This window comes from Anser brachyrhynchus (genome assembly GCF_964034855.1).
Source record: "Anser brachyrhynchus genome assembly, chromosome: 1".
NCBI lineage: Eukaryota > Metazoa > Chordata > Aves > Anseriformes > Anatidae > Anser > Anser brachyrhynchus.
This window is the reverse complement of record NC_137694.1, coordinates 99,312,463-99,325,545: the sequence shown is the minus strand read 5'-3', so window position 1 is coordinate 99,325,545 and position 13,083 is coordinate 99,312,463. Positions and strand designations below refer to the sequence as shown.

Genomic DNA, 13,083 nt, shown 5'->3' with positions numbered 1-13,083 from the left:
GGCAGGTGTAAACTTCATGCTATGTAGTTACAACAGGGCCTTCCCCTTACTTGAGGTACACTGGGGGAACGGTGTATGTTAATAAATTCTCTTCCTCCCCCCCCCATATTTGCCTAATGAGGTACCTCAAGACACTCTGAGGTTTTTTCATTTGTGCTCATAGCTAGTTCACTCCCCTCTGGTTCAATGAAGAAATGAAATTAGGGGTTTGAAATGATATCAAGTAACTGACTGAACTATAATGTTTGGACTTGCATCCTCTAATTCCTCATCCACGTTAGCCACTGTCAAGGTACAGTTTCTGGCACTCAGTGTCTTTCATAGTCTGATCATCAAACTCACGGCGAAGTCCTAAAATTATTTTTGCTGGTCGTAGACTAGCTACAGGTGGTAAATCAGATATAAAGCGTAGTGTAGTTAGTGTAATGGAGAAAATCCAGCATTTGACTGATCTGCGAGGGATTACATTGGCTGTCTTTTAACTATTTCAGTTGCCACATTTCTGTCTGTGACCTGATTTGCCTTGAGATGGTCACTCCTTTTGTAATTTGGAGTACTTAAGGCATAAAACAAATGTCTTCACAGATAGACTGTTACAAACTTTAGAGATGGACAGCTTTCATTTGAAAACACCTAGAGTGGTGAGAAAGGAATATTTAAGTCCGCATCCAAACACCAAAATTCAAAACAACTCCACTACCGCATTGTTGGGGTCAAGTGAGGCTTTTGATACTGGATTACTTCAGCAGACAGTTTGAAGTTTTCCATTTAATCTTTTCTAAGTCAAATCTATCAAATCATAGAGTAATGCTTACCTTTTCAATATGCAAGTGCAATAAGGTGAAAGCCTTATAACTAAACTGATTTAATGAAAATCCTTTAATCCCATTAGTCAGTGAAGCACTATGAGAGCCCATTCTGTCACACCTGTGCTTCAGACATACCATGGCCTCCGGCTATGTGTTGGAATTTAAGTTTTAGCTTCCCGAATCCCAACCTGATCAGCAATTGAAATGTCGTCATTAGAGTGGCGATTTTGAACCTTTTTCCATTTGTGAGCACTTTATAGAATCAGAGAATGGCTCAGGTTGGAAGGGACCTTAAAGATCATCCAGTTCCCACCCCCTGCCATGGGCAGGGACAACTCCCACCACACCAGGTTGCCCAAAGCCCCATCCAGCCTGGCCTTGAGCACCTCCAGGGATGGGGCGTCCACAGCTCCTCTGGGCAGCCTGTGCCAGTGCCTCACCACCCTCTGAGTGAAGAATTTCCTCCTAACACCTAATCTAAATCGCCCCTCTTTTAGTTTAAAACCACTCCCCCTTGTCCTATCATTTGAAATGTGTTTATTTCAGGGGTGGCATAGATCCTGGTACAGTGCATTAAGCAAATTGACAATAAGCTTGATTCTCTGAGTCAGCTTTTTCAGATTGCTCCGGGAATGGTTTATGTAAGAGGTCCAAGGATCAAGCTGAAAAGTACTGTTAGACTATAGGCAGAAGCAATGCATGGTCTTTCCACTCTGCCTTTCCCATCAATGTGTTAAAGCTCTGTAAGAAAAGGATTCATTCGCTGTGTTGTGTATTGCTCTGATGTTTATGTCCCTTAGCGCTGCGCTTATTTCTTTTAGGCAGAAATGCAACTTCCTGCTTATTTACCTGTCCCGGAGAACAAGTTGAAAAATTTATCCATAGAGCCATGTCTGCTAATGCTGCTCTCTAGCCACGCTGTCTGCGTTGTCCAGGGGCAAGACTTCATGCCTGAGTTCACTGCGTGCCCATCCAGCTATCTGTGTGAGGCTGACATCTCATACTTAGGTATTCAGAGTTGCTCCGGCTAGCCCTCTTTGAAGGAAAATACCCTGTGTAGCTCTTCAGCTCTTATGTTGTTAAACCTGAAACAAAGCAGTGAAAATGCCTTTGGGCTGTAGTATGTTACAGATTAATTTTAGGAGAGACTCTTGTATTGGTACTCTTCTTTTACTTCCTGCCATTTTTCTTCCCTACCTGCAAAACGGGTTCTCCACTGCTTTCTGGGATGAACTCTTTCAGTCTGTCCCTGACAATGATGCTTGCTTTGTATTGTCTGCACTGTGGACCTCCCTAGTCATTGGAAGGGAAACTGGGAAGTGGAACATTAATAATATGCATTGCTTATGTTAGAATGAGAGGAACTACAATAAGGATGCACTAAAGGTAACAGAAAAAAAAAAGAAGGAAAAAAAAGAAAAAAGATGGGTAGAGAACTAGTAGGTGTGTCAAGATGGATGTGAATGAAGAAGAAAGGGGACGGACTATATGTGGCAGGGCCAATATGATCAGGAGAAGGTGGTCTGTAAAAGTGGAATGTGTTTATGTCACCTGGTTATCCAGATCACAGCCCATCTACCTCCAGCTTCCCAGGACCCTTAGGTCAAGGAAGGATAAAAAGGACAACTTTCAAGTTATGAAGAAATGGTGGCACAAAGATGAAGAACAGGACTGGAGCTTTACGACACCCTGTTAAGGAGACAAATGTCAATCACATATTAACGAGCCATAGAGCTGAGACAGAATATTATAGTCACTGTTAGCTTTTTAAAGGAGGTAGTGTGAGTGAAATCATGTTTGGTTTGAAAACCAAGACATTCTCTCCTCTGAAGTCTCATGTCATTGCTGCAATGTTGCGACGTCACCTGCTACCCCGCCATGCTCAAAGGCAGACTCTGCACTACACTGTGCAGACTTGAATCCGCAGTGCCATCTCCAGCTAAGCAGCTTCAGTCTACATCTATCCTTCAGCAACAAAGCTTTTTCTAAGGTATAAAATCAATCTCTTACCACAGTCATATCCTGTAGGTTCTTGCTTACTCTACAATGGACGTACAAAAACTCAATTCTACTTTTTAATGAAGTTTAAAAGTCATTGTGACTTACCCTGTCTCTTTTTCTGCTAAAGAATCCCCCAAATGGTTCTTTATTCATAGTCCTATTTTGTAGTCCTCCAATAATACCTGTTCCCCGCTGGAATAGTTGGAATTGATGTGTGTCTTAGTTGAGGCAGGATGTCCCAAAACTAGGTGTGGTAATGCAGATGATAAATTGACAGCACTTGATATGGTGGAAAAGTTGGTATAAACTCACTAATTGGAGCCAGATCATTAAAGAAAACAAACTAGTGAGATGATATCTAATCGGCAAATAAGAGCCACTGTAACTGCTGAAGGCTCAATACAGAACAGGGATTGAAGAAAAAAAAAACTCTGCTTTTCTTTTTAAAACAATTATAGGTATTTTGAGAGGAGCTGAGGAAATCTTCAGTCTTTTTTAGGAGGGGAGTATATTTTTAGTTTTGAGTAAAATTATTTTTTGTTTTGCTTTCAAGGTTCTAAGAAAAAAACAATAGAATTCTAAATGTTGTTTCTAAGCAAGTTACAGGACTTCTAATACACTGAAGTGAGATGTGGTGAAATTTGAAACTTCTCTTTAACCAATACACCCGGGTGAGCAAGACATGAGTTCCAGAAATGTTTTGCTCAAAATCTGCTCTGAATCTTCTCTTCAAATGTAAGAAGAATATAAACATATTCTTACGTATATATAAATATACATATACTTTAATGTTCATACACATTTATATATAAAGTGTGCTTTTTCCATCCAAAACATGCATGTACTTTACATGAAGAAAGAAGCAGCTGCTGATGCTGAAAGCTGCTAAGGGAGTAAATCTGAGAGTGCTCCAGTTCGGGATATCATGTCTGAAGGTGTCATGGCATGGAGCAGAGAGGAAAACCCTCTTTACATTGCTCTAGTGCAGCCACTTTTGAAATGCAGCACTGCAGTTTGGACATGTCACTTCCAGAATGTCTGACAAGGTTGAATGGGGTGCTGCGTGAGAACATAATTAAAGGCTGGCATGACCTTATTTACAAGGAGAGACTTAAACACGTACAGCTTGGTTAAGTTATGAAAAAGGGGTTTACTCTAACTGTCAAGACATTTGGAGAGCTGTAAAGCCTGGGAAGCACAGGACTGACTAGGCACCTAAAGTAAAATTTCATGATTGATGGCAGAAAGCTCCACTGATGATGAGATATCTTAACTTACAGACTGCTCTCCTTGGAGAGACAGAAAGCATCCTGTGGCATGGGGCTTTTGTAATGTGCCTGAAAGAGAGCAGCAGCAAATATGGGTGTATATCCTTCCCTGTGGCAGCAGCAAATATGAGTGCATATCCTTCCTTCCCTGTGGAAACAGTCCTGCACTGGCCAAGGTTTAAAAGTGAGACAATATTTCTTCTTCCAGACAAAAACGCTGCATAAGGACAGAGCATAAACAAAGCAGACTTGTAATGGTTTCAGTTGAATCACTTTTCTGTTTTGAAACGTTTAAAGACAAGCTGTGGTTAAAGGGGTGAATTTTGCTTATTTCTTCAACTTGGAATCAATCTGAATATGAGGAAACATCTCATTTTTACATTCAACGAAAAATTCTGGATTCCTAGTTCTCATCAGACTGTTCTTTAACCCACACTTCAGAAAGATTTCAGAACTTCAAGTTACACAGGATTGTTGAGAGTGGAAGGAGGATCCAAAGACTGTCTAGTCAAACTCCCTTGTTCAATAGATGGTCACAAACAGTAGGTAGCTCGAGGCTGTGTCCAGCTGGGTCTTGGATAGCCCCCAGGCTGGAGACTCCACAAGTTCTCTGAATGACTTGTTCCAGTGTCTGACCCTCACAGCAAATAAATATATAAAATAAAAAATTCTTATGTTGAAATGGAATTTCCTGTATTTCAATTTACACCTACCACCTCTTGCCCATTCACTGGGTACCACTGACTAGAGGCTGTCTTCTTTACTGCCTGCCATTGGGTATTTATACACATTGATGAGATTCACCCTGAGTCTTCCCTCCTTGAAGCTAAACAATCCTAGTTCTGTCAGCCTCTCCTCATATATCAGAAGCTCCCAGTCCTTAATCATCTTAGTTGCCCTTTGCTGGATTCATTCCCATATGTCCATGTCTTTACTGTACTGGGGAGCCCAGATTAGGGCACAGCACCACAGATATGATATCTTAAGAGAGGGGTAGAGGGAAAAGCTCATCTCCCTTAACTTGCTGGTAATGTTCTTAATCACAGGAGGCTGCTGACTGCTGCTACTGCAAAGGTGCACAGCTGGGGACTTCTGGAGATGCAGAGTTCATTTCCAACGTGTTGGCCCCAAGCATGTATTGGTGCATGAGATTCCCCAGGTGCTGGAATCTCTGTTTCCCTTTGTTGAACTTGTTGAGGTTACCTATTGACTCAATTCTTCAGCCTGGCACAGTCTGCCTGAAGGCAGCACAACCTTCTGGAGTATCAGCCATTCCTCCTCGTTTTGTATCTTCTGCAAATTTGCTGAGGGTGCACTCTGCTCTGCAGTATAGGTAGTTAATGAAGAAGTTGAATTTTATTGGTCCCTCTGGGGTACACCACTAATGACTGGTCTACAGCTGGGCTTTGTGCACACAAAGATCACAACCCTCTGACCCCAGCATTTGAGTCCTTTTTCAGTCTCACTCTCTACTTAGCCTGTAGTTCATCATTTTTCTGATGAAGATATTATGGAAGATGGTTTTAAAATGTTTGCTGAAGTCAAGATAAGCAATACCTGTTGTTCTTTTATCATCTCCTGAACTAATTATTTCATTGTAGAAGGCTATCAGGTTGGTCAGGTACGACTGCTCCTTCATAAATCCATGCTGACTATGCCCAATCACTCATTTTTTGGTCCTTAATATGTTTGGAAATGGCTTCCAGAAGCATTTGCTCCATCACTTACCCAGAAATTGAGGTAAGGCTGATGGGCCTTTAATTGCCCAAATCTCCTTCTTGTTCTTGAGGATAAGAGTGATGTTTGAAGATCTAGAAATTATCAGTATGAACTGAGTGCATTGATTTGCTTCCTCTTTTTTTTTTTCCTTCATTGGTTGGGGAAAGTTTGTCTTTTTCTTGGAAGAAAATATTAAGGTACTTTAAAGCCATTTCCTGGACTGTAAGAAATGCTTCTATAGAGAAGCTTGGGCAAGTGCAAGGAAGTCAGTGATTTTGGACAGATCCTGCAAGCTGTAGTTGAGAGCAGATAAAACTTGTGCTCAAGACTCTGATGCTGATGAAATAAGGATGTTTCACTTCTTCCCTCCCATCAAGGACAGTTATCATCAAGTAGCTGCCCACCACAGCTGTCCTGTGCATCTGCAGGTTGCTGCTGCAGAGTGACACCAAAGGACTCCCTCCTTCAAACTGCTGGGCGGGAGGGGACTGCAGAACTGGCCCCTCATCAGCTTGTTCTCCCTGCCGCTTTTGTTCTCTGCCTTAATTCCCTTTTGAAGGGCTGATATTTTATTCAGCAGCCCCCGCTGTGCTGGAGCCCGTGACAGAAGTTTCTCAGAAGCACTCCGCCGACAAAATGCTAACAGCTGGGCTTTGAAACTCCAGGAGCGCCAGGCAGAGAGGTGATGGTGGCAGGGAGCAGAGAGGAGGGGGAGAGAGAGAGAGAGGGAAGAGGGGGGACAGGAAATGCACTATTTGTTAGGAATAATGAGGCAAAGATATGACAGAGGTTTTTATTACAAATAATAGACAGTGAACTTCAAACAACAGCAGTGAGTCATTAAAAAAAAAAAAAACAGCAACAGAGTTAAATAAATGCCTAATTAGCCAGCACCATGAAAGTGGAATTTACAGCTCCAGAGATTCTTAAGGGAGAGTCAATAAATTCACAGATGGTTTTTTTCCTTTTTTTTTTCTTTTTTTTTCTCCCCTCCTTCCTTTCCCCTCAGGCACAGAAGAAAATGTGAATGAGCCCAGGGCTGTTGTAAAGGTTTTGGCGGGATTTCTCTCCTTGTTGGCACGAACTGCAGCCTGTGTCTCAGCAGAGACAGGGCTGCCCGATCTGCCCTCCCAAGGGAGCCAGGGTGATTTGTGAGTGGCAGGAAGGAAGGCTCTGTGTGTTTGGAATCAAACCTATGAGTAAGTGTCTCTGGTTCAAGGACAATTCCAATAAAATACAGGAAAATGTGTTGCAAGCCCTGCGCACACCTTTTGTGTAAGACCGCACGTGATATAGGACATCAGAATATGTTACTCCTGCTCTTCAGTTTTGCAAAGGTGTCTGTGATTTCTGCAGGTTTCTGTGGTGTGGGTTTGAGTTATCACAAGGTGAGCTCTGATCTGCATGATCATGTGGAAGCACGATGCTGCTTGTGGATCTGTGCACAGAACGTGGCATGTGGGTCCATTCTGCCATGCAGGGTTAGAGTGGGGCTCATTTTAAAGATAACAACCTATACTTGTCATTACAGCATCAGTAGGATTCAATAATGATATATTTGCACAAGATACACCTCCTGTTCCCTTCCCTCCCCACTGCTCCCCATACTAAACCTGTGTGAAAATGTTCCTCAACAAAGATTTTTTTTTTTCCCCCCAGGAAAAAAAATGCAGTTTAGTTCTGAATTGATTCCAAGCTGTATTTCCCTAGGGTGTATTGCTTTCACAGATTGCCTTTCCAACACCCCTGCCTCCACTCTCTGTTAGGTTCAACCAAAGGCTGGTAAACCCATAAGGCAATGCAGTCAGTTTTGTCTGGTCAATTGAGGCAGCACCCTGTGTGAGCTCTGTGCCTCGGAGTGTGTTATTGGAGCCGTAATCTGGCCAGGAAGCAACCACACAGCTAATTCCTGTAAACAGCTGTGTTAGAGGGACATGCAGTTTGTTGAAATGCTTTAAAATAGAACAATTTATATTACTTCAGTAAAACTAAATGCTTAGAATTTGAGATCATCAGAAATCTTTTTTTTTAATTAAAAAAAAGTCAACATTCAGTATCAGTATTTCCATTCCTTGTGAAAGAGTATAAATTTAATTTTTTCATCACCAGTTTATGATGAAAAAAATCTTCAGGTTTCTTAAGAGATGAAAAATCTGAACCTCACTTAGTTTTTCTCTGCATTACACAGTGACTCCCCCCAAATTAACTACAGAACAGAATAATTTCCTTCCTCACTTCTAATCAAAATGCAGAAAAGCCAACTGCATGTGGTGCCATTTGATTTAAGGCAGACAGGTCTGTGCTCCAAAGCGTCAAAGGTTAAAAACCCAAATCTGAGTGAAAGCACAATGTATTTTGCCATTGGGTGTTGCCCACTCACCCAACCATACTACCCTTGTCTTGAAACAGTGAAGAAGATGCCTACTGATGTGGATGAGGGCACATGCAACTGCCAACACCAAACCTACCATGTGAAAGCAAACAGACTTAGTCCAACGGGCAGTCAGGGAACCTGAACTAAAGGAGTGCACCCCCTTTTTCCACTTCTACATCTAAAATTTTTATGCCAAGCCTGATTTTTGGCTGCACCTGCAAGAATATGGACTACAAGTGGAGCTGGACACCCAGAGCTGGAGTGCGCTACCATGAGAGAAGAATGACTCGAAAATGAGAAGAGGGACTGAAACTGTAAGGCACTTCCTACTCCCACAGCTAAAAGACAAATAGTTTCAAGAAGGAGCTTTTTCACAGATTATCTGCCATGATAAACACTTTTCAACAAAAAGGTAATGAGAAAAAGCAGTTCCTAACCCCGGGGGGAAAAAGAGAGACAACAGAGATCACATCAGGCTATCCACATGACACCAAATCAGGAATTGATACTAATGACCAATGGACATGGCAGATAAAATCAGAGCTGTGTTTTGAAGCCTTGCTCTGAGAAGCCTGTGCCTACCTCTGATGGAGATCTGGAATTCTGTTTTCTCTTTACACCACAATATTGCATGTACAGCTTATCTCTTCCAGTAAAACACTATTGAGCAGAACTGCATGGGAGCGCTGCGTGGGGTGGGTGTGTGAACAGGTCTGTGTGTGGGAGAACATTTGTTTGCTTGTCTCTAAGGGTATGAGAGCCCCAAGTGCATCTCTGTACCTGTGGGAGGCATAGGGCCGGGCATATCAACCCCTTCGCACCTGCTGCTAGGAGTTAATAGGATTAGTCTGAGGTTTTAGAAGAAATGCTGTTACAGATTTTGTATTAGCTGAACATGTGGGTTACACATGGCACCTCGCTCTGCCTTGTAGGGGGTTTGGTGGAAGAAATCACAGTGACCAAGTGTACTGAGTTGTTGCTACAGGGTATTATCTTCAACACAGATGGCATTATTCTTGCAAGTGAAGCAACCAAGGGGAACGGGAATTGGATATTGAGGTCACAGAGGGAAACAGCATGAGGCACCACTTACATGCTGGGATCAAATATTAAGGGATACTAGGGTTTGACTCGTGAGGTTTTAAAGTACTGCTCTGAAACCACCGCACTTCATCTATGCCTGGCCGGGACAGAGGGAGGGAGTGCTGTGGGAATTGTGGGATGATCACGGGTGCACCCTGTCTGTTGTCCTGGAAGCCAAAGTTTCTCAAAGAATGACAGGAATGCCTACGTGGATGTGGCACAGTGCTGGGTGGGCTGGAGGTGTGCAGGTTAGGACAGCAAGCTGTACTGGCAGCCAGGACTGTCTCGGATATGTTCTGTGCAAGGTATGTCCTACTGCAATACCCAAATATTCTGAAAAAGTCTCCTCTTGTAGTTCCTCACGGTTGGAAGGGTACAAGAGAGACAGCCATGCAGGGAGGGGTGGCAAGACTGGTCTTAGTAGGCTTTCTCATCCAAGCTTGTCGCATGAAATCTTGGAGAGGGAGAACATCAAAGGCAGCTGCACCAGGTTGTGGAGTAATAGGAAAAAGAAAAAAAAAAAACAACTGTAAAAATAACTGTAAAAATAAAAAAGATCTGCCCTTAAGCCATTTCATGATGGGCAAATTGCTTTTGCTATGACAAGCCCACACAGCCTTCTCTGACCTAGCCTGATCTGTAACTCACTGCTGCGTATATGTCCTGTGCTGATGCAGACAGACTGAACTCCTCTTTCTGCTGGCTACCAAATGTCTCACTGGGGGACTGTTGCAGAGGGCACCAGGAAAATAAGGCTCAGAAAATTTCAGGAGGTTTTGAAATAACCTTCTCCTTGGAGAAACTCTGACTCTCTGAACCGAGCTGGCATTGGTTGGACATAAAGCCATAAATCAGGCTCTGACTCGTTTTGAAAGCACTGTGGGTTTTTTTCATCCCTGAATTTCTATTTTGTGAAAGAATCCAGGAGGGTTTTGCGTGATGAACCAGCATAATGCTGTGGATATGCTCAAGAGCACGCTCCAGAAGAACACCTCTAAATGTTGTAAGTCAGCAGACCAGAACTGGCTCAAGGCTTGTTTGCTGCAAGGATGACATGGAGGGGCCTGCAGGAACAGACTCACCCTGGTGCAGCCAGGAACTGCTTCCTCCACCTTTTGCTTCTGCCTCGCTGACTCTATTTGGCCCCTGCTCAGGCTGTGAGCTGCACCCCTCTCGTTTCTTCTTGCATCTGTGGAGGTTTTACCTAGCAGGGCAGCTGAGCTCCACCACAGGTGCTCTCTCACTCCCCCTCCTTAAAGGGAAAGGGGGAGAAACAGGACCACAGAGTCCATCCCCCAGGAGCAAACTGCTCCAGCACGGGTCCCCCACGGGTGGGCGGCAGCTCCCTCCAGACCCCCTGCTCCTGCGTGGGCTCCTCTCCACGGGCTGCAGCTCTGGCCCGGGGCCTGCTCCTCCGGGGGCTCTTCATGGCCCGCAGCCTCCTCCAGGCCACATCCACCTGCTTTTCATCATCTCCCCATATGGAATTCAGGGAGCACCATGCCAGAATGGACCAGAACTCAGCATTCGCATGGTGAGAATGTTTTTAAACTGCTGTAAGCATCCAGAATTTGCCAGAAAACTGTTGTGAATTTGCAGAAAGCAGTAGCCTTTGGTTAATAACGAAAAGTAGAAGACATGCATGAAAATAGAGGTATACAAAAGTGAGTATGCAGTCCTAGCTGCAAAAAGTTTTCAAAATGGCTGCACTGACCCAGCTGGAATGGGTTTGTATGTATAATTGCAGTGGTTCTCATGACACTTTCTCTTTCCAAAAGCTTTCTGGCAGAGACAACTTATCTGGCAAGAACAACAGTGCGAAATGAAGATAAATGAAGAATATGGGCACATGAATCCTAAGAAGTAGGCTGGGTCGGCCTTGTTCAGAGGAAGGTTTTAAGGTACTGTTTTGTAGTATTTCCTCAGCTTTAACAACAGCAGTAACAACACATATTGCAACTCAAATAAACAGTAGAGGAAGAGAGAGGCCTTGTGGTTACTAGATCAGCCTAGGGTTTATGAGAACCCAGTTTAGGTCCTGCTTCTCCTATAAACCTGTGTATACCTTTGAATAAGAAGAGACATCCTGTGCCTTCACTTTGGAGTCTCGACTTAAGCATGTTTTGACATGTGGCTTGGAGCGTGTATGCAGTTTCCCATTTTTGCAAGGACTGTTTGGTTCTGCTGTAGATATTTTAATACCAGCATGGGTCAGTCAGGTTCTGACTGCCTGATTAGCACTTCCACAAGCTATGGCACTCTTCCCCCTTGTCCAGGTGGACTTCGCATAAGAGATGTCAAATTCTTCCCTGTCTTTGGAAAGCATTTAAAGAAGTCGTCTCCAATCTGATCAAGACAATAGCTCAATAATCAACAGGGCAAAGACATCTGCTCACACACAGACTATTTTGGGGGGGGTAGTCAAGTTTGATCTCTTGACTCAAATGATCCCTTCAAGGGAAGTTCAGTAAAATAAAATTCCACTTATTATCAAGCTATAAGTCACAGCAAAAGAAGAGACAAGTATAGATGAGTCACAGGTCATCGATTCCTTTTCCTCCTGTAAAAGGCTCTCTGAATATGTTAGGAAGAATATTTTAATACTATCAAATTTTCTGCAAAATCCATCTTGTTCTTTTAATTACCCTTAATTTTTAGTTGTCTCCTCTGTGGTGGGTGTTTGTATATACAGTACTTTAAATGCTGGATAAAGATGTACAGAAGTAACCCTCATGTCTACTGATTTCTGTCAGATTAGTTTTTCTCCAAGAGCTCATTGCAAAAATTGTTTTTTTTTCCTTTTTTTTTTCTTCTGGTGGGAGCACAGTTTTCTGAAGGAGGAAAATGAAACATTTGGTCTAAAACTCAGGATAGTTTGATGCTACAGTGCTGCTCTAGGAAGTTGTACTTTGAGTGTCGCTATAGTTGGGATCCAAAAAATGAACTCAATTCCTGACACCCTTTATTTATTTTTTTTTTTGAAACTGATAATACATCTCATGGGAGGCAGAGGCTGAGCTTTACCAATCTAAACTTCAAACTCCTGCAGTTTAGATGTCTAGGTCTGAACTTACCATCCTAGCCCCTCTGTGAAGAGCTGCTGTGATTCTCATTGCCAAAGGGCAGTTCCCTTCAGCCAGGCTGCTTGATGAAAGGAGCTAGGAGGCCTTAGGCTCCTGTCCTCCTCTTTGAGGAAAAGAGAGATGTAAGCTTGTACAGCCATGGACAGAAAACTCTTCCTGTGGAGACTAGTGGAGCCAGCAGTGTTATAGGTAAAGGGACGAATGTTGTGGCGTTCACCAGAAAAATTCTTAGGTATTTACATGTTGATTTTCATATTAGGATATTTTTGCCACGTTTTATTGTTTAAGAGGAAAGACTTTTACACTTACTTCTTGGGAGACTACAAGAAGGATTAGATTCTTAAGCAGGATTTAAAGAAAGATCATTGAGCCCAAGAGGAAAAGGTCTCTGTGGCTACAAGGATTGTGAGGATGATCAGACAGGTTATACAGTCCACTGATTGTAGAAGACACACCTGTGATAATTTTTGGTACTGACATAGAAAGCCCTGTGCAATTCCAGTCCTACTTAGAAGTGAAATCAACTTCGATGGGTAGTGGTGTTCACCTGAATTTTGAGACAGCCTGAATCAACTCTAAATAAGTATATAGATGTCTTGTTCATCTTAATTGACTTTTTTCATTTTACTCTGAAACCTAAACTTGAGTACTTTTCATAGAACTATTCATCCAGTGTGTTTATTTCTCCCTTCCTCTGCCCATCATAGATAATCCTCTTCCCTACCTTGAGTTAGAATAACCACATC

General features: G+C 42.8%; 2 long non-coding RNA genes across 2 annotated transcripts in view; both read left to right on the top strand.

The window, feature by feature from the left end:
- Positions 1–13,083, top strand: part of LOC308188319 — a 232,937-nt gene that overhangs the window by 81,983 nt on the left and 137,871 nt on the right. The window contains exons 2-3 of the long non-coding RNA XR_013945404.1: positions 8,207–10,788; positions 11,033–11,155. This is a non-coding gene — a long non-coding RNA (uncharacterized lncRNA). The remainder of the gene's footprint in view (positions 1–8,206; positions 10,789–11,032; positions 11,156–13,083) is intronic.
- On the top strand, positions 6,364–8,199 carry LOC308188321. Its single transcript, XR_013945406.1, has 3 exons — positions 6,364–6,479; positions 6,807–6,996; positions 7,986–8,199. It is a non-coding gene; the product is annotated as an uncharacterized lncRNA (long non-coding RNA).